This window comes from Zonotrichia albicollis, chromosome Z (genome assembly GCF_047830755.1).
Source record: "Zonotrichia albicollis isolate bZonAlb1 chromosome Z, bZonAlb1.hap1, whole genome shotgun sequence".
Lineage (NCBI taxonomy): Eukaryota > Metazoa > Chordata > Aves > Passeriformes > Passerellidae > Zonotrichia > Zonotrichia albicollis.
The window spans coordinates 32,682,433-32,706,143 of record NC_133860.1 but is presented as its reverse complement, the minus strand read 5'-3'; the positions used below and the strand labels follow the sequence as shown (position 1 = coordinate 32,706,143).

Below are 23,711 nucleotides of genomic sequence, written 5' to 3'. Positions count from 1 at the left end.
CTTGTTTGTGTGGGATACCTTTCAATGATTCCAGGAGAAGAGGCTTTTATTATGCTGTCCCTTCTAAGATAATAAAGCAATGGGTATATTTTGCTAGGAGGAACTCATGCAACAGGAAGTGGAGAGCAGAGCAAGCATGGTGCAACACTAGGGTCACCCATCCTCTCACCACGCCTTGCCTTGGGCAGCAAGTCCATTGGTTCAGTAACCCAAATGCTGTCAGCAGAGTCCTAACAAATGGTGCAATATGCATTTCGCTGGATTACCAACTCAATAGCAAACCACTAATTACCAAGCATTTGTTTTCACAGACATGAGGTACGTGGGTGTATACTGCCTACGCTGCCCTACATATCTCAAAGCCACAAAGACAAATATCCAATGGATTGGCCAGAAAAGAGGTCAGAGAACAGGAGGTTACTGTAAAATTACCTTGAACCACACTGTGAGCCAAAGATTATGGCAAATGCATATATTTGTCATTAGTAGAGTTTAAAGACCTGGACAAAGGACTAGAATGGGTAAAAGAGGCAAACTTGAAAAAAAATTATGGAGGGGGCAGCTAGTATCAGTTCTTGGTTTGGGCTAAGAGCCGGTATTTCTCCTCCATGGAATAGTAACTCTAGGGAGAAACTTACAGGCAACAAGAAGACTCCTGTAAGAACTGTGGGTCATGGGAGACTGAGGAAGGAGTTTGTCACACCAGCCAGATGGAAATGCCTGGCTGGAGCCATATATAACTTGTGATTTACTTAGACACAAGTTATTGGGCTTAAAACAGGGTAACTAGGGAAAGTTAATGGCCTGTGACATACAGGAGATGAATCTAGATGATCTAATGGTCCCCTTTGGCCCCAGAGTACTATGAAAGAAAAAAGTGGAAAATTTTACATTTCTGTATAAACTTTTTATCTTGGAAGGATATCAGATTTTTTTATTAATCATAGTAACCATCATATTTAGCACTTATGGTGTTCTACATGTTTTTAAAGAAGCACTGAAATGCAAGCTCTAAAGGCATCAGTGGATGTGTGTGCTTGCCTCTGGAAGGACCAGAGGTATGAGTTAACTGGCACATTGATTTTAATGCCCAGCACTTGGTTCTCTTTCAAAGATGGACCCTCAGTTACCTCCAGAGAAGACCAGAACTCTGTGTTGCACCTTATCCAGATGAGATATGGTGCCTCCAGAACGCAATTGCAATGAGTGACATCATTGACACAGCTTCTCAAATCAAACATGAACAGTCCTATATGATACAGACTTGTATTTCATCACAGTTCCCATAGGCTGAGGATGGGACTTTATCTTTTCCTTGCCCTCCACAAGAGTGCAAATTGCACCCTGTGGTGGCAATTAGAGATAGGAACTTGTGTGCAAAACTGAGAATTAGGACTGGAATGCAAATCTGTTTACTTGTTTTCATAAGGAAGTATACGAAAGAAATTTATGACAGAAAACTGAAAGATCAAATTATGTTGCTTGGGATTTCTCCTTTGTCTGAAGACAACACAAACCTCCATGCTTTGTTCAGTTCTGAATCCTCGGTATTAACAAAACAGGTGTTGAAGAACATTTGTAATCAGACCAATGTTCTATGTGCAGTTTCTGTAAAAGAGTGAAAAACACCTGCCTTTCCCTCATGACGTCAACAATACACTATGGGCCATGAGCTGAAATACATATGTCAACCTGCACCTCTGTAATTGTGACATAAGATACCCAGCCACTTGAAATATAAGAAAAATCTCTGCGTTTCTGAACGTAAAGTTTAAAAGGTCTGCATCTAGGAACAAAGTCCTGGGATATTTTATCTATTATGCAGAAGCATGATGGAAAACCTTAAAGTTACCACAAGAAACTCTTGTTAAAAAATGATTTTTTAGAAAAAGCTTTTACATGTCTTCTTTATTGTGCCAAGCCTAATGCTGCAATTATTGGCTTGCTCTGAGTAGGGTGGAAATTCTGCTACTTTTAGCTAGTTGCATACAGTAAAGTATTCCTATATATAGCTCTTACACAATTCTACAAGTATGAGGAGAAAAGAAGCTGATCCAATCTAATACAATATTGTCCTGCATGTTTCTAGAAACCTTATGAAGAGACTTGGCCAAAGGACTCCGCCATCATGTTAATTAATGGATATGAAAATGGGTATTTTATTTAAATAATTACTTAGAAGGTAATTTTTCTTGAATGTTATGTGTTGAAAAAGCAAAATATGTGTCATAAAAAACAGATGTATGTCTCTGATAGACAGCAATCAGAAGTGACTGTTGAATATTTGTCTATTAGTTTCTAAGTCTGCTTGTACTGTTGGTTTTACTGAAGTACACTAAACAGGTCCATACTAGGTATTTCCACTCCTAAGTTGTTATTTTCAGTTTAAAAGTTTATGAAGCATCTCTCTCTCTCTCTTTTTCTAATTTGTCTGGCCAAAACTGTTCAGTGCACTTGTAAGGGTAAGTATGTTAACCACTGAGCAAAGTGGTTCCGAGGTGATTCCCGACACGATTGATCATTTTATTTAGAGCACTCATTCTGAGATCAGGGGCAATGCATGCAACTTACTGGGGACTTGAGGAAGGCTGCAGCTGCCCACAGCTGCAGTGTTTGTGGCCATGGAGGGAGGCACAGGCTGTGGAAAGATTACCAAAATGGACCTGCAGCTGGAACTGCTTCACAGATCTGTGCAGCTCAGGGCAGTCAGAGACCAGCGCCAGCAAGACAAACGTACAGGAAGAATGCCTGGGGCTGGTCCATTTCCAGCTCACTCCTGTCTGCCCAGAAAAAAAAGGCTGGGTTTGGATGAGGACAGTTCATTCATGTCAAGGTTTTGTAATATTCTGAGTGCAAGTGGTTAGTGGTGTTCTTAATTAAGACTAAAGTAAATTAAAGTAATTAAATTAAGTAGTGAAAACCATTAAATATCAGACAAGTCTTACTGATCTTGTGTTGGTGCATTAAATTGAGCAGGATGCAGACTCATTTGGGAAGAGACCTCTTCCAAGGGCAGGCAATGGCTCAACAAATTCAATTCTGACCTGTCTAGCATTCCCAGCTCATCAAGAACCTACTCCAGCTGTTCAGGACCTCCAAGTTAAAGCCACCCAGAATGTAATCCAGTGTCTATGCAGGTGACTGGACACAAATTACATAAATAGTTAATTAGGATGTTGGAAGGAAGAAAGGCATTACTATCCCATCACAACATGGTGGGAAAAATGGCTTATGGTGGAGGAGTAAAATCTACAGCATTGCCAAGAGCAAGTCAACTCAGGTACAGACAATGCAGTACAAAGTTTAACTCAAATTAGCAGTAAATTGCTCTGTTATTGACTAATGAAGAGACAAAGTCAGGAGTGCTCAGAACTAAAGGGAGCGCTGATGGACAAACTTAAAAAGTCAAAATTTATTTAAAGAGACCCATGGCATAAATAGAACTCTAAGGGATAGAAAACACAACAATGTCATTCATTCCGATCTTTCTGCTCTTCAGAGTGGACCATTTTGAAAGCAAAATTTTCCTATCATTTTGTGGAACGAAATCAAATGTTAGCAAATTGTGAGGGTCACCAGTCTTTGCTTAGATGGCAACAGAGTAATTTTCAGTATTTTTGATAGTGCTTAAGAGCATCTGAGAGGAAAACGTATGGATGCGTTTTACTTTTTCAAATAACATAATTCTTAGCTTACTTCTAATGTTTCAAAGATACTTGTACTAAAGTTCAGCACCTGCTTTGATGTATGTGGCCTCCCACACTATTTCTTTGGATGTATTATGTTGCCCAATGTTTGCATCAATAACATCTTTCCAATTTGTCTTGACGAACACTACCTTATTTATTATTATTAAGAAGAGTTATTTTACTGTTTTTTAGGTCAAGACCTCTTGATTTTCTATCTTAAATAGACCACCAGATTCCATCTTTATCATGTTTCTAAAGCACCTAGCATTGGATCTAGTCCAGTGCTTCACTGAAATAATATATTGGTTTCTACAGACTTCAGCAGAATATTGATTGTACCTAAAGGATGCAACAAATGATGATTTTTCTTCCACAGCATATGGAAAATTAAAACTACATTTATTTCAGCTGGTATAACCATATTCTCTTAATATTCTGAGGCAACACCAAATCTATCAGATGTAGTGTGATGCACAATTTGCAGATGATATTTTAGGATTTTCACCTTGTATAAATATAGGCATAACATAGTAATTTTTCTTGTCACTTCATAATTATTATTCACTTGGTTTCATTTCGCACACAAAATTCTGTTGAAGAAAACCACTTCGTTGTTGTTATTTTTTTGTTTACAAGTAGTAGGAATGAAGGGATAGATTATTGGTAAGACAAAAATAACATTGCATTATTTTTGTTCAGAAAATTTCTTTTAGACCAGAATTGTTGCTGTCTGGATGGCAGCATGCATTACTCCTCTGTTGTGGGGTTGTAGCAGAAATTGAGAAGTCCCAGGAAAACTTGGTTATAAAATGCTGCATGCATTCATGCAGGAGATTAGGATTGTGAACATCCTGCCTGAATATAGGACAAAATTTGTTGTAGGGCTGTTGTCCTCCATTTGAACAGATACTCCAAAAAAGGTTGTATCTGGGCTTCTTCCTCCTAATCGCTATGGACTCAGATCTTAAATCCTTCTTTTCTTCCTTTAAAATGTAATTTGATATTGTGAAAATAACCTCAGAAGTAGTACCCAACACACATGCTGGAGAAAGGAAAGAGACGGAAAAAGCTATTAAATGGACAACTTTGGCCAAAAAAACAGATGTGGCATCAAATAAATTTCAATGAACTACAGAAGAAAGTTTAAAAATTTTGTAATTTCTGTGTGCAAGTATGGTACTCCTCTCTAGCCTGTATTTAAAGTCTGTTCATTCTAACCTGAGATGATCTTTTTCTTTGCCTGACCCTAGTAAAAAAGGTTATTTATGATTGAAACACAAAATAACTGCTCAGCTTTTGGGGTACATACCTTATAGTTGTGCTTTCAGACCAAATTCAGTGCTATTGAGATCAAGGGCAACTCATTTCAAACAGTTGTGTCTCCTTGGCTGCAATGAAAGCTTTTAAAATTACTTTCTCTTGCATAATTTTCATTCCATGTCTGAAATGAAATAGCAGAATACTTATTTTAACTCTTCTAAGGACATTATTAGTGTATAAAGTTACATCAGAAGTTGCATGGACTTCATATAATGAATTCTATTGCAGTTCTTGCCTTAATTGTGAGTAGGATATTATTTATTGTAGGTAGCTCCAGCAGCATAATTGTATTTGTTGGGCTTGTTTTTTACTGAATAGAGCATTTCAATGTTTTTTAAAGCATTTATATAGTCGATATGATTTTTCTGGCTGTCATATGTTTAAATAATTTTGTTTCCTTTATAATAACTAATACTGGTAATTGTCTTTTCCTTGGCTCAACATTCTGACAGTGCAGTAATAGATCTATTGTGAAGTTCTAACATCCCTATTTTTTTCTAAGTTTTTATGCCTGAAACCAACAAATTCTAAAGAAAAAACCCCATCCAAGTAGGATAGCGTATAACTTTATTTAAATTATTCAAAATAACTCTTTGGAAAGCTTCACCCCAGACATTCTTCATTTAAGCAGACAACTAGGAGAAAAAGGAAAAGAAAAAAAAAAAAAAAGAAGCCTCTACATAAGGCTCTCCTGTTCTTAATTTTGGTTGAAACCATGCATACCCCTTTGAAGTATTGGCTGTAGTAATACACACCTTATTCCTCTCTGTGCCAGGCATATGAACCTATTTACATTGTAAGATTCAGCCAGAGGCCAGGAAAGAGATATGTACAGTAATTCCAAACACAGTCTATAAGGAAGTGCCTCAAAGATTTTCATAAAAGTCAGTGACACCTATCAAATGGCATTAAAAACATGTAAGCAGGCATGGCCATGATTACCTCAAACTGACATGATAGTACCTGTCTCAAAGAAATTGCACTTTATTGAATTGTCTTTAAACATTTATATAAAGTAACAAAGCCAGCAAAGTAGTTTAAACTTCCACCAAAACAGATGTCTAAGAGTGACTGTGCTTTGAAATATAAATGAAGTCAAGGGTCTTCTGTTGCTTTTGAGTAAGACAAGCTGACTGAAAAGCAAAACAATTTAAATGAAAAACATTGTTTTTCTGTTGTGGTAGTTTTAGCCATAACTATCTGTCTGTCTGTCTGTCTGCCTATGTAATAAAAGTAATCTGTGCTCTTAAAGGTAGAGAAAAAAGATTGAAAATGCACTCCAAAGACAGCCTTTAGTACTTTGGAATTACAGGAGTTATTATTTTCCGATGTCTGTGTCCCTCTGTAGTACCAGGAACCACATACCCTTATAAGGAATTACATAAATTTCAATAAAATTCATTTAGTACCATCAACACACATTCCAGGTATGATGCTAAATATTTTGGAGATTACTTCAGCTGCCTACCTAGGAAGAATGACAGTCTGGTGTATGTCACGAGTCTACAGTAAATCATAAATCTGACACAAATTATCATAGTAAAAGGGGAACTGAGATAAAGCCATACACTTTCAGTGGTAACAGCTTTGGATCACCACAGAACATATGTGTATGCTTGACTTTAAGTACTGAAACCATCTACATTCTTCAAGGGAAATATGTGCTTGAAGGACTTTTTGCTTTTATCATCAAACCTTTGGAAGATCTGTGTTTTTCAGAATTTTCCAGGACAGAATTTTCCGGGACAGAATTTTTCGGAACAGAATTTTCTGGTAGGATTTTTTTTTCCCCACATTATACAATATTGACAGCATTTGTCATTCTGTCATTGTCAACAACGGATAGGGTGTAGATCCCTGGATACTCACTCTGCAGCACTTTTTTATTGTGATCTCAGTCTGTGTACAAGCATGTGTTGAACACATTAAAATGAATCATCAAAAGGCACCAGGTGCATGGACTGAACAGAGACATATAAAAAAGCACAAAAGTCATAAGTAAGTGCTATCATGTCTTGTTCTCCATGAAACAAACAAGGGAATGCTGCACCATTCCATATTTATTATGGTTAAGTGTTTATTTAGCTCCCATAGTAATCCAGACCATCCATAGGCCAAAGAATTTCATGTACTTAGGTGGGGGAGATGATGGAATTAACTTCAAAAGTGCTAAATATCCGTCAAATAGTTTGGCTGTGGGCTATGTCCTCATGCACTTTGTAACACTTTTCCAAATGCCAGAATTATTTGATAGTGTTTTTGCTTTCACTATAATGCCTCGAATTGAGATGACAATTTTTCCTCTGAAGCTTGATCTCTGGTGTTTGGAGATATTTGTTTTCTCCAAGATTGATGCCGCTACCCAAATTCTGGCATTCATGCACATTTATATGGAAATAAATTTGCTAGACTTCAAATTCCAACCAGGGCATCACTTGCCTTTGCTCTGTGTACTTTGCTGTATCACAGAGGGATATACAGGGCTCTTGGGTCCTTCTCTGGGTCCCCATCCTTGTCTGTTCAGCCTCACCTTTGGATTTAATCTGGGAAGTGATTGTGGTGAGAGTATGGTTTGTGGATTCTCTACACTCCTGGCCAAACCTCTCTGCTTTCACAGAGGGAGATGACCTCCCTCTGGTACCTCACCTTGTCTAATGCTGGTGTCCCACATAGAAGTCAAAAAAATTCAGCAGCTATGATCATGGGAAAAAGCTGTTACACCATGCTCTGTGCTGGGACATAAGTTCCACTCTTTATGCCAGAGGCTCTGGAACTGGTTTTCAAATGGTTTCTTAATAATTTTCCTGTTTACTACTTCCAGCATTACTAAGAGGTCTCAAATGTCTAATCAAAGTAAAAATTAGAAGTGCAAGGTTAATTGCTTTCTGAACTTGTGTGTAAATAGTAAAGCATCTGGGAGTGAACACAAATTGACCTTTCATTTGCATTATGTTGATATGCATATCTGTTAAAGCAACCAAAGAAAATATTCTGGCATTACTGCCAGAAGATTAGGTCATACCCTATTCACTTTGTTGAAGTCTCTTTATCTTCACACTGAGCAGTGGTTCTGAGAATTCTGCCGGAAGAAATACTGTTCCTTAGTATATTACCATAAATTATTCCTATTGCCATCATTACTGTTCATGCAAGACACTGTCATTGACAGCTGATACCACGGGCCTACCATCCAAGCTCAGAGTATCAATTCCAGAATAGAGAGATGGCCCACACACTTCTGGAAATTCCCTCAAAGTGTCCCCTTTTCACATACACACCACAGAGAAACTGTATTGGTGGTCTCCAGCCTCAATTGAGCTGGATGATGTGCCACCCTTGCTGGAGAGATGGGCAGCATACACCAGATGGAAAATTCACATGTCAGCCACTCCTAGCAAGAGCTTTTCTGGAGGATCTTGTCTACATCATTTCTTCCTTTCTTTCCAGCTTTATGCTGCCAGGTTATGCTGTTACTGAAATGTTGTCAGTGTGGTGGATTTGCTGGGGAACACTTTAAAAAAGTTAATCAAGTCATGCTCTCATAAAGTGGTACCTGAAATCCCAGAAGTTAGAAGTGTTGCCTTTCTGCTGGCAGGCAAGCGAAGATCCCAGCCCTGGGGCAGCAAGGGCAGCGACCATCATCCTAGTGTTGTGGTAGCACAGCCAGCTTCTTGCCAAGCTCCTTGCCAGCCCATCAAGCTTTGTGTGCCTCATGCAATGGAGGGATTTGGCAGCCCTGTCTCATCTATCCACTCCTCCAGTGCCACCTTGAGAGGATAACAAATAGCCTTGGGAATGAGGCACTAGCTGAAAATACAAGGTTTCAGTTTACCACTGCAAAGGGCTGACAACAATCCTGTGTGCATCACTAACCACATTTTTGACACTTCAATTTTTTTTATGTCCCCGCTGGCAGAAATCTATTGTTCTAACCCTTCTTCTTTGCTATGGATTGCACAAGACCATCCCACCCACTGTGGGGAGCAGGTCCCAAGTGTGACATATCTAGTCCTTAGTCCCATTGCTTCTCATAAGGAATCAGCCAAATTCAGAGCTCTGCTTGCTCCGTGCACTTTGGCAGACGGGGTCCAAATGGAAACATCCAGATGGAGATGTGACTGTGTCACAAACAGCTCTACAAACTAGCAGTATATTCTGGGTCCAAGACCTGAAAGTGGGAGGATGCTAAGGGAAAATGCCTTCTTTTGCTGTCCTCTGTAGGGCTTATTGTATTCCGTGTGATGCATCTTCATATCTGGGATTTGAGGGAACAACATTTGTAATCTGATGAAAGAAGAATAATAATAGACTGCGATTGTAATGGACCACTCTTGCACAGCAGTCTTTCCCCAGATCTGAACCAATTTTCTTAAAGCTTAAGCAAGTCAGCAATCATAAAAATTAGCTCATTAAAAAATGGCTTCAAAATCAGACAGGGACCTGCACAAATCTGTGGCCACTAGACACTATCTCTGCATGATCCCATCAGTTGTCAGGCAAGGCTGAAGCAAGCTTGCTACAGCCCAATATTGAACAAAAAAAGAATCAGTCTTGTTGCACTGGGGTGCACTTTGGAAAGAGAGAATGTGAAAAAGGAGTATTATTTGACATATTTCATTTAAAAGGCTTCAGTGGAAATTTAAAGAATTCCTTGCATGTTGGTGGCAGAAATATATGAGTGGTGTATTCAGTCATATACCTCTCATTACATTTCTATTTCTGTTTCTATTCCTATCACTTCATTGTTTCTCAGACAAAGCATTAGCATTTCTTTCATTTGTGTAATAGGAAAATATGATATTTATTATTAAGAGGTAGAGACTAGAGACAGAAGGTGGGGAGCTTTCATCCAGGGAGACAAGTGCTCTGTATGAGTATTACTTAATGTGGAGCCATGACTCACACACAATGTCATTTTAACAACTTTCTGTGTTTAATTTCCTTTTCTTTAACCAGTAGCCTAACAGAACAGCATTCCAACTGTGGTCTATGCACCACCGGTGGTTTGTAGGGCTCTCCCAGGTGGTCTCGGAAGTGCAACGTTTTGGGAACTACACTACACCCAACAGATCCCAGGGAAAAGAACCTAGTGGTCCAAAAGATGAACTCTTTCTTGCTGTGTGAATGGTCTCCTGAGGGGAAAAAAAAGCTGGATGGCCATTGGAGGAGAGACCTCTTCAATTTTTTGGGGAAAATTGCTAACAGTTGAATTTTGGACACTGTTTTACATTCTTAGCGTCTATATCAGTCAGAAAGTTTTAGATCTCTGCAAGTGGAGACAAAACAGCTGCAGATGGTGCAGAACAACATGACCAAATTGCTGCAGAGAGTCCTGAAAGCCAGAAAAGTTTAATGCACCTGACTTTTCAGGGAGATTTTGAACAGTTGAGTCTCATTGCTTATGCACAATTTACCTTGGCTTGTATTTCCCAGGTCCTGCTGAGTCCCAACATCCTCAGGCGAGAACCACCCTGGGTTTCTTCTCCACCAGTCCTTAAGAGGTCTGTTTGGCAGGTGGCAGGTAGGAGGTGATGGAGCAGTTGGTGTTGTCATTTCCAAGGCCACGTGGTGTGTCTCTCCCAGAGGGATTGCATGGTAGCATGTGTCAGGGAGGGCTGTCCTGGGGCTCAGTAGACATGAATGCTGACCTGTGAAATGCAGGGGACACTTGGCACTCTGCTTGTGACCTTCATGGACCTGCGGGGTGACTTGAACTTGGGTTGCACTAGTGGGTCCATCCAGCCCATGGCAGTGTTTTTTTGGGGTGAGCCCAAAAGGAAAGGATGCCACCTGCTGAAATGCCACTCATGATCCCTGCACCACCCAACCTCTGCGCGGAGACCCTCGGCAGCACTCGCTGACCTAGACTAACCCTGCCACAGCTTATGAGATCCAGTGAGCTCATTGCCTGAGGGGGGAGGCTGCAGGCCAGATGGGAGAAATGTAATACTGCAGAGTGTGTGTGCTTCAGTGCTCAAAAATGCAACCATTTCCAGAGGGTAGAGAGAATGGGGGAAAACTGAAAAGCTCTTTGCATGTCCCAAATTAGACCTTGCACTGGAAGAAAGGGACAATATAACTAGTGTACAGGGAAAGGATGCTTCCAGTAACTGTCGTTTAGCCTATTTCTAGCAATGAAGTGTGTCTTGGGAAATTTCCATTGCATTATAATGTGCCTAATTAGAATTGTTATATCAAATAACTACATTTTGCAGAGGAGTGGGAAAGGAGAATGCTACCATTGCAAGGCTAACTGTGTTGCCTGTCATTTGCTCATTTTATCGAATGGTACCTGCTCAGATGCTAGGCTTCAATTTTCCTCAGGTACAATTGCAGTGGTTTCCCAGGCTCAGAATCAATTGGGGATGCTCAGTTCTAAGCATTAGTCCCGAATGGCCAACAATTCCAAATAGACCTGGGGCACACAGGTGTTATATAGACTCATTAGAAAAGAAATATTAAATACAGAAATACATTCTGGTTAAATTATTAGGTTGTGGAAGCCTGTTATGTACAGCCTAAATATTTTTGCTGTCCCTAAATGCTAGATTGACTTCCATTAGTTTGGACCTTTAAGACTTCAGTGGGATTAAATTTAAACTTCATGCAGCAATTTCAAGTCTTGCAGTACTCATGGGAGTCTCATAACTGCTCAAAATTGCTAGATTAGATTCTGGTGAGATCCTGTCTGGCATCCTCACTCTTGGTTTCTCTCTTGCTTCAGAGATATTTGGGGAATGTTGGAGATCAGAGGGAAGATGTAATGGGAGCTGCAGGAGGATGCCATAAAAGGGTTTAGCATTTTTGAAAAGAAACCTTCATACAACTATTATATAGTACTATTTTGTCCTTCTATGTTATGTGAGGTTTGACAGGAGAACTAAGGCTTCTTTTGACTCTTAGTCAAGTCTTCACTCTGAAAATTATTTTAGAGCCACAGATCCTATCTGTATTACTGGCATGTCTTACCTGGAAAAATGTAGTGAAATATTAACTCTGCTTTCACAAAACATTTTTTTGGGAACATCTAAGAAATTATTCAGAATAATTTTCTGCTTCAAAGTGACTAAAGAATTGCACTCTGTGGGACATGAAAAGACCCCAAGGGCAAGAACCAAGGGCCAACATTAGAAAATATAAAAATAATAATGCATCAAAACAATCAGCTCTAAAAACCTCCCTAAAAATTATATTTTGATATTTCTTGTAACTTGGCACAGAAAAGTTCCAAAACTTAAGGTAATTTTGGAGCAAAATTGGGCTAAAAAAAGACAGTTAGGAACACAATATACCCCAGGGACTAAGGAAGTTCCAGTTTACTTTCTGTACAGTATTTCCATACTTGCACTCATACCAATGCCTTCAGAACTTCAGTCATTAGCAGTAAACCATTTAAATACAGAAATTGCTTAAAAAAAGCTGTAACACAACATGAAAGCAAATTCATTCTTCTCTACAGTCAGGAGATTAGAAGATAACTAACCAAGGAAACATAGATATATATCACATTTGGCTTCTAGGCTGAGAACTAATACTTTTTTTGCCAAATTTTAAACAATTTTATTGTAGTTACTAAAACAATACACCAGTAAGCCACCAAAATGATATTTTTGGAATGAAATGAACATTAAGTAGAAATTTGATAGTTCCAAAGTACCGTTTGCAATCACTTGAGAGAGAAAATTTTGCCTTTATTTTTTTTTTAAATCTTCCTGTGAAGTGAAAGGAATGTGCAAACCAGTATGGGCTAGTAAAGCATATGACACAAAGCTTGGCTGTACTGAAGTCATAATTGGATGAGACTCTGATCCACCCACAGAAATAATACAAATCCTTTAACAAGAGACTTAAGAACTGTTAACTAAATCCAACATAGCAACAAGCTTCCCCTGAAAACACACCTTGTCTCAGGAAGTGAAAACTATTCACTGCCTAAATTTCAATTAATTTTGTCACGCTTTTCAGAACCACAGCAGTTCAAGCTTGATTCACGTTATGATGACTGCTAATTGCTTTTACAGGTCTGATTTGGTGGAACTGTGGAAAATGTCTGCCAAGCTGTATTACATGGGTGAAAAGCATTAAATAGACAGCTAACATGTCTCATATCTTCCTCTACTCTTCTCTCTTTTTCTTCCCTATATTTTGTAACCTCCCATAGAGGTTTATATGTGTGCATCTGTGTGTGTCTTTGTGCCTGTGTCAGTAAAAGCCCAAACATTAGATCACAAGTTCTTGTTTATATAAGCTTCAATTTACCCTTCAGGCAGAAATTTAGAGATTTCCAAACACACAGATGCTTGCCACTATCCAAATTCAATTTGAAATGCTCTGCACAACATCTCCTTTAACTTAACTAACCTTGTATTGTTCAAATACTTCATAATGGGTTTTGATTGCCAAACATCATTACTAACTTTGCCATTGTTAACAAAGTTAATTGAAACACAAATAAATAGAATTCCATAAAATGTCAAATCATCTGAAAAAAATTGTATTCATTTTATTAAACACACAAATCTGATTTTACAAGTAATTTTTGTCCTAAGTTATTATGGAAAAAAAAACTATCAAAAAAACCCCAAAAGAAAATATTTCTACCTAGTATGATCTAGACCCTAGAAAAGACCCTAGAGGACTTGAAGGAATGGGCCATTATCTGTCAAGAGTCTCAGGAATATAACTTGTACATATAAAGCAAAACCTAAGAAAGGGAGGCTGAAACACTAGGAAACAAAACAAGGTTTGTAGAGAATAGCTGAAGAATGCTCCCCTTAGGGGAAGATTTGGAAGTCTCTGGAAGACAGAGGGAGAAGGGCCAAACCTAGCATGCTCTGGTAAAGTTTTCAGACCACGACATACTGCAGTTTCTTTTGATGAGCACGCTGTGGAGGAAGCAGTTCTGCACTCTGGAAATTATAGAAATAGGAGAGATTCAGGACGAGAGAATCAGTGTCACTAACCTCCAAAAAAACTCATACTGCAAATAACACACAGAAGTCTTCAAGGTCTCACTCTTTATGGATTAATTTCAAGAGAATACACAAAATAATACACAAAGAAAATGTGTCTTAGTTACAGATATCATTAATCTGCACTTTGCCCATGTTGCTGGGAAGCAGTGCTACTTTTAACTGCACAGTTTTTTTACACAGACAAAACATGAATTAGAAAGTGGATGCATATAACTCCTAAATATCATGAAAATCCAGGTCTGTAGCAATGTCACTGTCTGCTAGATTCATCCTGTGTTGAATCAGGAAGTGGTACCCTCTGCTTGAGGGTCCTTCTTCAGGAGGTTCTCCGGCTCCTGCTTCTCCCTAGTTGTCCTGTGTCTCCCAGAAAAGCAGTGAGGGATCCAAGTCTGCCATTTCCATCCTATGAAACAGACATAGATGAACTCTTAATGACAATTAACTGACCCGGTTTTACTGTTTGTACTTTTTCTCTAACGAGTGGATTGCTGCAGAGTAAATCTGAGGCAGAAGTGAGAGTGGCCTGTGACTCTGCAGTGTCTCCTCCCAGAGATATGATGCTGATTGCATCTCAGTGAAAGGGCAGACAGGATGCACTGGGCACAGGGCAAGGTACAGCAGGTAATAGTGTGTGCATGGGATGATGTCTCAAACAGCTGAAATGCTGAAAGTTCACTTCCTAATTTAGCCAATAGTTACTTGCTCATCTACCTATATGCATTTGATGTACATTGAAAATATATTGCTCTTGCCCACAGGATATCCAAATACTGTCCTTTTCTGGCACAGAATAAGTTTATTGCTGAAATTGTTGGATAGTTTGAAAAATGTAAGCACAGCATGTTCTCCAAGATTCATAGCAGCATATGTCTGTGTATCTTGTTCAGAGTTATGCCTGAAAAATGTTAATGTTCATGTATAAGTAACGGCATGTAAAAGGGTTTTTGTTTTAGGCATGTTTTACCCCTGGATTTATATGGGCATGAGGTAACACCTCCTTTATTTTTTCTTCAAAGAGCTAATCCACATGCATAATTGAAACAAGTCCTTATTTTGCTCACTATAAATATGTACCATATGTATCTCCTATAAATGTTATATTTTGTAGCATGGTGGGATTTGCTAGTACCTGTGAGTTATGTCAACCTTCATCCAAAGAGAAATAAAAAATTAAGAACATTGTATTGTGTGATATTATGTGTCCTAGACATAGTCACAGGCAAGTCTATAAGCACAGTAAACAGCTACATTATCACCCTATTGATTTACTTTGTGTAATATGATGGTTTGATTGCTGTAAACAGGAATCATGCCACTAAAACAACAAACAAAATTGATTTTGCTGAAGTGCACACACATTGTAATTTCCACTGACTTTTAGGCTTGCTCTGCTATGCACTCACTGATCACAAGGTTATGATTAGCTGTTCTTCATAATCTAAGAAAAGAGTAAAGATGTGAAAATGCTGGGAATCCACTGCATTGCACCCTTAAGAATTACCTTTATGTATTGGGCTATTCACAGTTTGAAGGCTGTGAGTTTCAAAGAACTAATCACATGACAGAGCCTTGGCTTTAGCTGAATAAACACTCTGGAACTTCCTTCAGAACCTTTCTGATACAATACAAGTCAACACTTTTAAAAACAGAGGCGAACCACAGAAGAAGGTGCTACTACTTTGGGTGCATTCTTATATCTTTGAAAAATTGCCATTACAGGATGCCAGATATGGACCCCCTACTCACTGGGTCCAAGAGACCCAATAAAAAGCCTTTCACCCATGTTCACTAGCAGAAAACCCTGTGTGTAGCCCTAGAGATATAAAACAAACTAGAAAAAAAAATAAAACACAGCTTCAAAGCATTCTGAGAGGTTTATCCTCTCATTTGTACATCTGCTTAAAGTCTCTGTTTTCACTTAATATATTAAAAAATACAACAAAAAAAATAGAAATGCAGCTTGTGGACCAATTACTAACGAGTAAAAGTATAACAGATGCAAACAAAGAACGGCAGTATTTTTCACCATATGTTTCAAATCAATCTTACTCCTTCATCAGTTGAAAACAAAGCATAATGTTGTGGTTCTAACAGTAACTAACCTTGATCTATCAAACCGTAGAAAAACTAGCAGTACTTTGACAAACCACTTGTTCCATTTATTGCAAATAGTTAATAGGATTATCTAAGATTCACTATTCATTTAGAATTATGTTATCGAATTATTCCCATTTCCACTCCTTTTCTAATCGCCCTCTGTTGTTATGATTCCTTTATTGCTCATTTACTAGTTTCTGCTCTATTCAGTTGGCATTTTGTTTAACAACCTCAAGTCTGGAATTTCAGGTACAGAGGTCTGGAGGCGAATGGGGTGGTGATGGAGAGGAGAACCTGGGGAAAAGGCTGTGCAGGACTGCAGCTGCTTCCCCCTCACACGCTGCAGATGGTGCAGAGCACTGGGGAGCACCAATGCTGTGGCTACAGTCCCTGACATCCTCCTGAGAAATCCACCCGCACACAGAGGCACCTGCACAACATGGTGTTTTTACTGTCTTTAAAACAAGCCATTCGTCTTGGGGTTAATGGCAAAAAAGCTCCACACATTCCAGTTGCAGCGGGACTACCCATGGACTTCGACATGTGTTGTAAAACTAGAGGCTCTTTCCTGACTTCTCTTTTCTCCTTCCCCCCCCCCTTTTTTTTTTTTTCATTTAGGCTTTTATTTTATTTTTGTACTATAGAGCCCGAAATGCACTCCACATCTTTGAACCTGTCAGCACGCAAGGGGCCTGAGAAGACAGTGAGGCACTGAAAAGAACCCCACAGTTTCAAGCTTCAGGTGGGAGGCATGACTGAATAATCTCTAGAGATCCCTTCCCACTGCTGTTTCTGTCATTCTCACTTGCAACTTCCCTGTAAATGCACGGAGATATGTTAGTAAGGACTGCAGATGCATTTTTTGTCACCTGTCTCCAATGTGTGCTGCGGTGGCCAGTATTGTGCAAAGGTGCTTTCAGCCTGGATGTCAGGTTCCCTTTTACCACCTGTACGCAATCAGCCACAGTGCCAGGATATTCCATGCTGTGCTCACAAACAACTTGCAGGCTTGTTAAGTGCAGCTCCCTGCACACACGGTGCTTTAAGCAGTGCTGGCAGGGGGATCTCCACAGTGTTACAGCACTTACAGGCACAACGGCACTAGATCAGACCCTCTTCTCTCTCCCTGCCTGCTGCACTGAGCTCCAGTGCGGCTGGTGCTTGGGAGGGTAAATTTAATCTCTCTTGCTTTGAGGATGCGTGAACTGTAGAATCTGAGTGCTGTAGGTCTGCCAGATTTCCAGCTCTCTGAACCACCTTTTCTTGTGTTTGCCAGACTTTCAGGATCACTGGCTTATATTCATGAACTCAGTGAACTTTGCACCTGAAAGTAAGGTGAGAAAGCAGTGATTTTTAATGTAAATGTTGTATTCAGATCCAAACAGGGCTTTGGGCCAGGTTCAAAAGAGGACTTAAGGACTTTATTTGGGATCTAGAAGTCCAAAACATTATCCTGAAAATGCCTGCCTATCCCTGAAGACACCTGGGTTTAATAGGCAGTTGGCCTTTTTCAGCTTAAATTTTCCTCCAGAGTTGTTTAATTTGTGTACCTAAATTTATCCACCTTGGCATAGTCAACCAAATTTAGTTCCCTCTTGTTTATGAGATGATTCAGAGTTATATGTCCTCCCTTTGAGAGACATGCCCTGCCACCAGACTAAACCAATTTGGGTAAACGTACAGTCCACTGACAAGGCTTCAAAGTTCACGGAGTGAGCCCCAGTTCAGTAGTTTAAGTGGGTAAGTAGCTTAGCTTGGTAGGGGTTCTGAGTTCTGGTTTTTGCTCGCATGACAGTGTCTGTATGTTAGGTGATATAGTTAAAATACAGGAATGACCATGGAAACTGGCTCCCAAACTGTGGCTCTCAGCTCTAAGCCACCACTAGACCAGGGATTCATGCTCTGCCTCCATCACTCAGTCTTTCAAATTTTGTGCGTAACATCCCCATTTTCCCAAAGGGGTGAAAAGAGTCCTCTTCTACTTCCCAAAAATGTCTAGGAGGAATAGGCCACCTCCTGGTGACCTCCATCTTCTGAAAAGCAGGAAAAGGGGGATTAAAATATTCTGAGATGAGGAAAGAGTTGAGTCTGTATCCTCTTGAATGTTCTCACTACTTTTGAAGGGGGTGGAACAAGTGCTAACAATACTTTTAAAGAAACAAATGAGCTCTGCCAGCCCTTTAGAAATGTATACATACCAGAAAGAGTCCTGGCTGTACATACCATGGGTGCAATTTTCTGCAGCCCGTAGCAAAGGCTAAGGTCTAAGACACATGATGTCCTTAGAATTTTTTTTTCTAGCTCCTGGCAGCTGTGTGCTCACTGACATAGGGTAGCTCCTGGCTTAGCTTGCTCTTAGGTTTTAGATTTGAGCATTCTATTGTACATAACTATTCACTTGCCATTTATAGACAAGTGATTTTGGGGTCTAATTTTCATGTGGAGGTACCAGATTTCTGAACAGGTTTGAAAACTAGACTAGGTATGTGAAATGAATTAAATCTATAGGATGGGAGTAGTAAAATTTTATGTGTTTTCAGCCTTTCCTGTCCCTCCCCTGCCACTAGGCAATGAGAGAGATACATAGGCAAGGCCATGGCTCCAGAACAAGTCCCTTGATCTCTGTCCCATTACTTTAGCCTTCATTTTCATGTTCATGCCCATGTAGGGCAGCTGGGATCACATCATCTGAGGAAAACCCCCTTTCTCTTCTCCTCATTTACCCTTCCCACTGATTAAAATACAGTGGTGCCACAGTGATGTCACCCAGACGAGGTCTGACCCAGCCTCACTGGGTGCATGCATGGGCTGGTGCAGAGCCAGAGCCTTTGTTATATTAAAGATTTACAGACAGATGGATTTGCTGTGCCTGCCCTTGCAGGCAGCAGCAGCACCCATGCCTTGATTCTTGAGGCCAAGACTCACTAGAAAAGCCCTTTGCTCCTGTTCAGCATAGTAGTGAAGGGGCAGAATCACAGATAGAGGGACACAATGTCCTGAACTGAAATGAAACTGGTCAATACATGTGTGGAGAGACTGAAAAAAAACCCCTTCTTTTCTGTTTGGTGTCAAGACAATATTAGCTAAGCAAAGGTCCAGCAAGAGTGTCATAACTATCTAATTACTGATTATGAAATGGGGTAACAGAGCTTTACTGACTCAATCTATTGGTATACTCCCTGAACTGAGGGCCAACATAGTGTTTTACATAAAACAAATCCAGTAGCAGTAGTGTCTATGTCTGAGTTTCTTATGAAAACATAAAGGAGAGGACATTACAATAATCCCACTGGTGACTGTAAATTACTGCTTGCTTAAGTTGAAAATGGGCACATGTTTATAATTTTTGCTCCTGCTAAATGCATGGACATTTTCTCCAAGAAGAGAATGTTGGAGCTTAACCCCATATGCTTACAGCCATGCTGCTCTTATCCAGTAGACTTATTACTTCAAATTCTCTTCTGATTCAGCAAGATGTAACCAGGTCTCCAATACTTCGTTTCCTTCATGGCTTTGGTTTTCCTGAAATAAAAATCCCATATGTAATAATATGACTGGAGTTATTATCTCTTACACTAATTTTGACAGACAGTGTTATGGATAGCTGTCATGGTTTAACCCCATGACAGCTAAGCCCCACTCAGCCACTCACTCACTCCCCCCACGGTGGACTAAAACTAGGCTTTGATACAAGGAATTCATTCACTGCTTCCCCTGGGCAGCCAGGTGTTCAGTCACCCACAGGAAAGCAGAGCTCCACCATGTGTAACAGTGGCTTGGGAAGACAAATGCCATTATCCACAAACATTCTCCCCATTCCTCTTTCTTCCCCCAGCTTTACATGCTGGGCTTGATGCCATGTGGGATGGAATATCACTGTGGTCAGCTGAGGCCAGCTGTTCTGGCTGTATCCCCTCACAACTCCTTGTGCCCTTGCAGCTTCCTTGTGTTGGGGTTCAGTGAGGAGCACAAGAGATGCCTTGATGCTGTGTGAGTGTTGCCCAGTGATAGCTAAAACATCCCCGTGTTATCAGTATTGTTTCCAGCAAAAATTCAAAACCCATCCCCATATCAGTTGCTATGAAGAAGACTTACTCTACCCCAGCTAAAACCAGCGCAACAGTTCACAGGGTAGTGTCACTACCTTTGAATGTCTGGTCTGCCTTGATTCTCCCACTGATAACTAATTTCAGGCTGTGACACTGTTTTTATGAAACAGAGATCTCCACAGTCAAAAGAAAGACAGTGCCAGGTCGAAAAGGTTCACTTTTTTCCCACATGAAATGATCTTACACACACAGAGGTTGTCCATCCTCAAAGCACTTCACTCAATTTTCTCTCTGATTGGATATTCCCATGTTTAGCAAAGTTCCTGTGGTACAAAAAAGAGCATATGTACTACAGTGTATTCAGACAAAAAGCATCCCAAGTGACCTGCACCCCACCTCTGAGTGGCCAAATCCCACAGAGAACGCTGGGAGTTGACCCTGGCTGCATGCCAGACATCCACAAAAGCATGTTTATCAGTCCTTCCCACAGCTAGGCAGGGGAGAAAGAAGGCATGGGTTGAAATAAGGCCCAGGAGAAATCACTACCCAAGTACCAACTTGAATTAGAGATATTAATTGAATTCATTATCAACAAAATCAGAGCAGGATAATGACAAATAAAATAAGACTTTAAAAACCCCTTCCCCACCATCCTCCACCTTCCCAGCTCTACCTCATCCCCAACAGCAGTGCAGGGAGACAGGGAATGGGGATTACAGTCAGTTCATCACACGTTGCTCCTACCACTGCTCAGGGAGAGTAGTTGCTCTCCCTGCTCCAGCACAGGCTCTCTCACACAGGAGAAAATTCTCTATGAACTTCTGCAATGTGAGTCTATCCCATGGACAACACTTCTGCACAAACTGCTGCAAGGTAGAACACTTTTCCATGGGGTGCACTCCTTCAGGCACAGTACGCTCCAGTGTGGGTCCCTCCAGGAAACCTGCTCCAGGCATGGGCTCCTCTTTGCACAGGTCTGCAGGTCCCTGCCTGGAGCCTGCTCCATGTCAGACCTCCCATGGGTTTACAATCTTCCTTCAGGCAACCCCCTACTCCAGTGTGGGCTCCTCCCTGGGCTGCAGGTGGATCTCTGCATCCCTATGGTCCTCCATGGGCTGCAGGGGCATAGCTGCCTCACCATGGACTCACCACAGGTTGTAGGAGAACCTGAGCTCCAGCCCCTGCAGCACCTCCTGCCCCTCACTCTCCATTGACCTTCGTGTCTGCAGAGCTGTTCCTGTCTCATATTCTCTCATATTCCCACCCCACTCTTCTGTGGCCACAACTGTGCAATAATTTTCTTCTTGAATATATTATCACAGAGGGGTTACCACTAATTCTGATTGGCCCTGCCTGGACCAGCAGCACATCCATCTTGGAGCCATGGAATTGCCTCTGTTCGACGTGGGGGAGCTTCTGGCAGCCTCTCAAAGAAACCACCCCTGTAGCCCCATGGCTACCAAAGCTTGGTCATGGAAACTGCAAATATACAAAGATCAGGGTGATGGCTCCAGGCAAAAATTTTATATAGATGAAGCAGTCATTTTCAAAAATGGGTTTGGAGTAAAATTAGTCTAATCTATCACCTTGCTATAGCATAGTAAAAGCCAGGCTATTGCTTTAATGGAAAAAGGAATAATTTTTGAACATAAATGGCATTGAAGGTACAAAATCATGCAGTGTCCCAGAGTAATAGCTAGGCAATTTCCCACTTAATTTAGGAGATATGCATTTGTATTGCTCTTTCTTTGTAGCCATAGAGGATATATTGTACTCATTAAATATGCTGCTCTTCTGACACCATACTGCCAGGAAGTTGTAGCTGTTGAGTACTGGTAAAGCCCACAAAAAATGATCATAACACATCTTCCATGAAGCAACATAGCCACATATTAAAGCAACATGATACAGATGGTTTAAAGCAGAAATGGCTGTAGGCAACACATGGTTTCACTTCTAGAACTTCACTTCTAGTGGTGGGAATTGATATTTACAGTGTCATTTTCAAATATTACCTACAAACAGCATGGCTCACAATGTCTGAAATCTTGCTTGTTGAATCTCATTTCCTTCTATAAAAAGGTAACCAACCCAGTTGATCAAGAGAAGCCAGTTGGTGTGATCTTTTTGGATTTCAGTAAAGCTTCTATTGTTCTCTCTCACTGTATTCTTCTGGACAAAATCAGCTCACAGCTGGACAAAAACAACATGGGATGGGTGAGACCCAGCTCATGGGCAGGTTTCTGTGAAGGGGGTGACATCAGACTGGTAACCTGTCACTAGGGGGGTTCCATAGAGCTCCATCCTTGGTCGGGTGCCCTTCAACACCTTCATTAACCACTTCAATGCAGAACTCTAAGCAATGCTAAGTTCATTTGCCAGCGACACTGAACTGGAAAGAGTTGTTGACTCCCCTGAAGACAGGAAGGCCCTGCAGAAAAACCTTAACAAATTAGAGGGCTGCAATCAGCAACAGTATAAAGTTTAACACGGAACAGTGGTGGATTCTGCACCTGGCATGGGGCAGCCCTGGATGTACAGACAGGCTGGGGAATGAGAGGCTGGACAGCAGTGCCATGGAAAGGGCCCTGGGGCTCTGGTCCATGGCAAGCTGAACATGAGCCAGCAGTGCCCTGGCAGCCAGGAGGGCCAAGCGTGTCCTGGGGGCATCAGGGACAGCATCAGCAGCCAGGCAAGGGAGGGGATTGTCCTGCTCTGCTCTGCACTGGGGCAGCCTCACCTCCAGTGTTGGGGGCTTTTTTAGGTGCCCCAGTATAAAAAAGGCATTTAACTCTAAGAGTCTGTCCAAAGGAAGGCCATGAGTGTGAAGGAAAGGCCTTATAAGGAGTAGCTGAGGTCACTTGGTCGGTTCAGCCTGGAGAAGAGGAGCCTGAGGGGAGACCTCCTTCTGGCCTTCCACATCCTCATGAGGGGAAGACCAGCAACAGGACCCAAGAGAATGACCTAAACCTGTGTCAGGGAGGGTGTAGACCAGATATCAGAGGTTTTCATCCAGAGGTTGGTTGGGCAAAGTGGTCACAGCAGCAACCCTGACAGAGCTTGGACTGAGCTTGGACAACATTCCCAGACACTTGGTGTGATTATTAGGGATGTCCTGTGCAGGGCCAGGAGTTGGACTTGATGATCCTGACTGGTTCCTCCCACCTCAGCATATTTTATAATTCTATGATAGTAATCTCAAAATTACAAGGAAAAGTAAAGTACAAGTACAAGCACAGATTTTCCCACTGCAGATGAGAAGACATCAATTTCCTGAAAACATAAAAATATTTTTCTTACTGTGTTTCCTTCTAGGTAAGGGTCTGTAGCTTTTGTATGCTTTGGACAAGAATCATGCTCCTTGGAGATACTTGTGCCTCAACTCAGCAAAGAGTAGATGCACACTGGAATTACTATTCTCATTAGTAAACTCATTAATTTGAAAAACTGTGGAGGTTTAGGCTTTAAAAAAAATTGCCCTAAGTTAATTTTCTCCATTTCAGCAGTCTAGGAAAAGTCTACCACTGCAAAGGTACAAAACAGTTATATGGTGCTTCTCTCAAATCAATTATGAAAATTGA

At 40.7% G+C, this 23,711-nt stretch overlaps 1 long non-coding RNA gene across 2 annotated transcripts in view; it reads right to left on the bottom strand.

Annotated features, from left to right (window-relative positions):
• Positions 1–12,398: 12,398 nt before the first annotated feature.
• Positions 12,399–23,711, bottom strand: part of LOC141727229 (uncharacterized) — a 50,187-nt gene continuing 38,874 nt past the window's right edge. The window contains exons 2-4 of one of the 2 annotated variants that reach the window (XR_012578283.1): positions 20,375–20,453; positions 19,497–19,603; positions 12,399–14,387 (exon numbers count right to left, since the gene is read on the bottom strand). This is a non-coding gene — a long non-coding RNA (uncharacterized LOC141727229). The remainder of the gene's footprint in view (positions 14,388–19,496; positions 19,604–20,374; positions 20,454–23,711) is intronic. The other variant, XR_012578284.1, reaches the window with a different exon arrangement.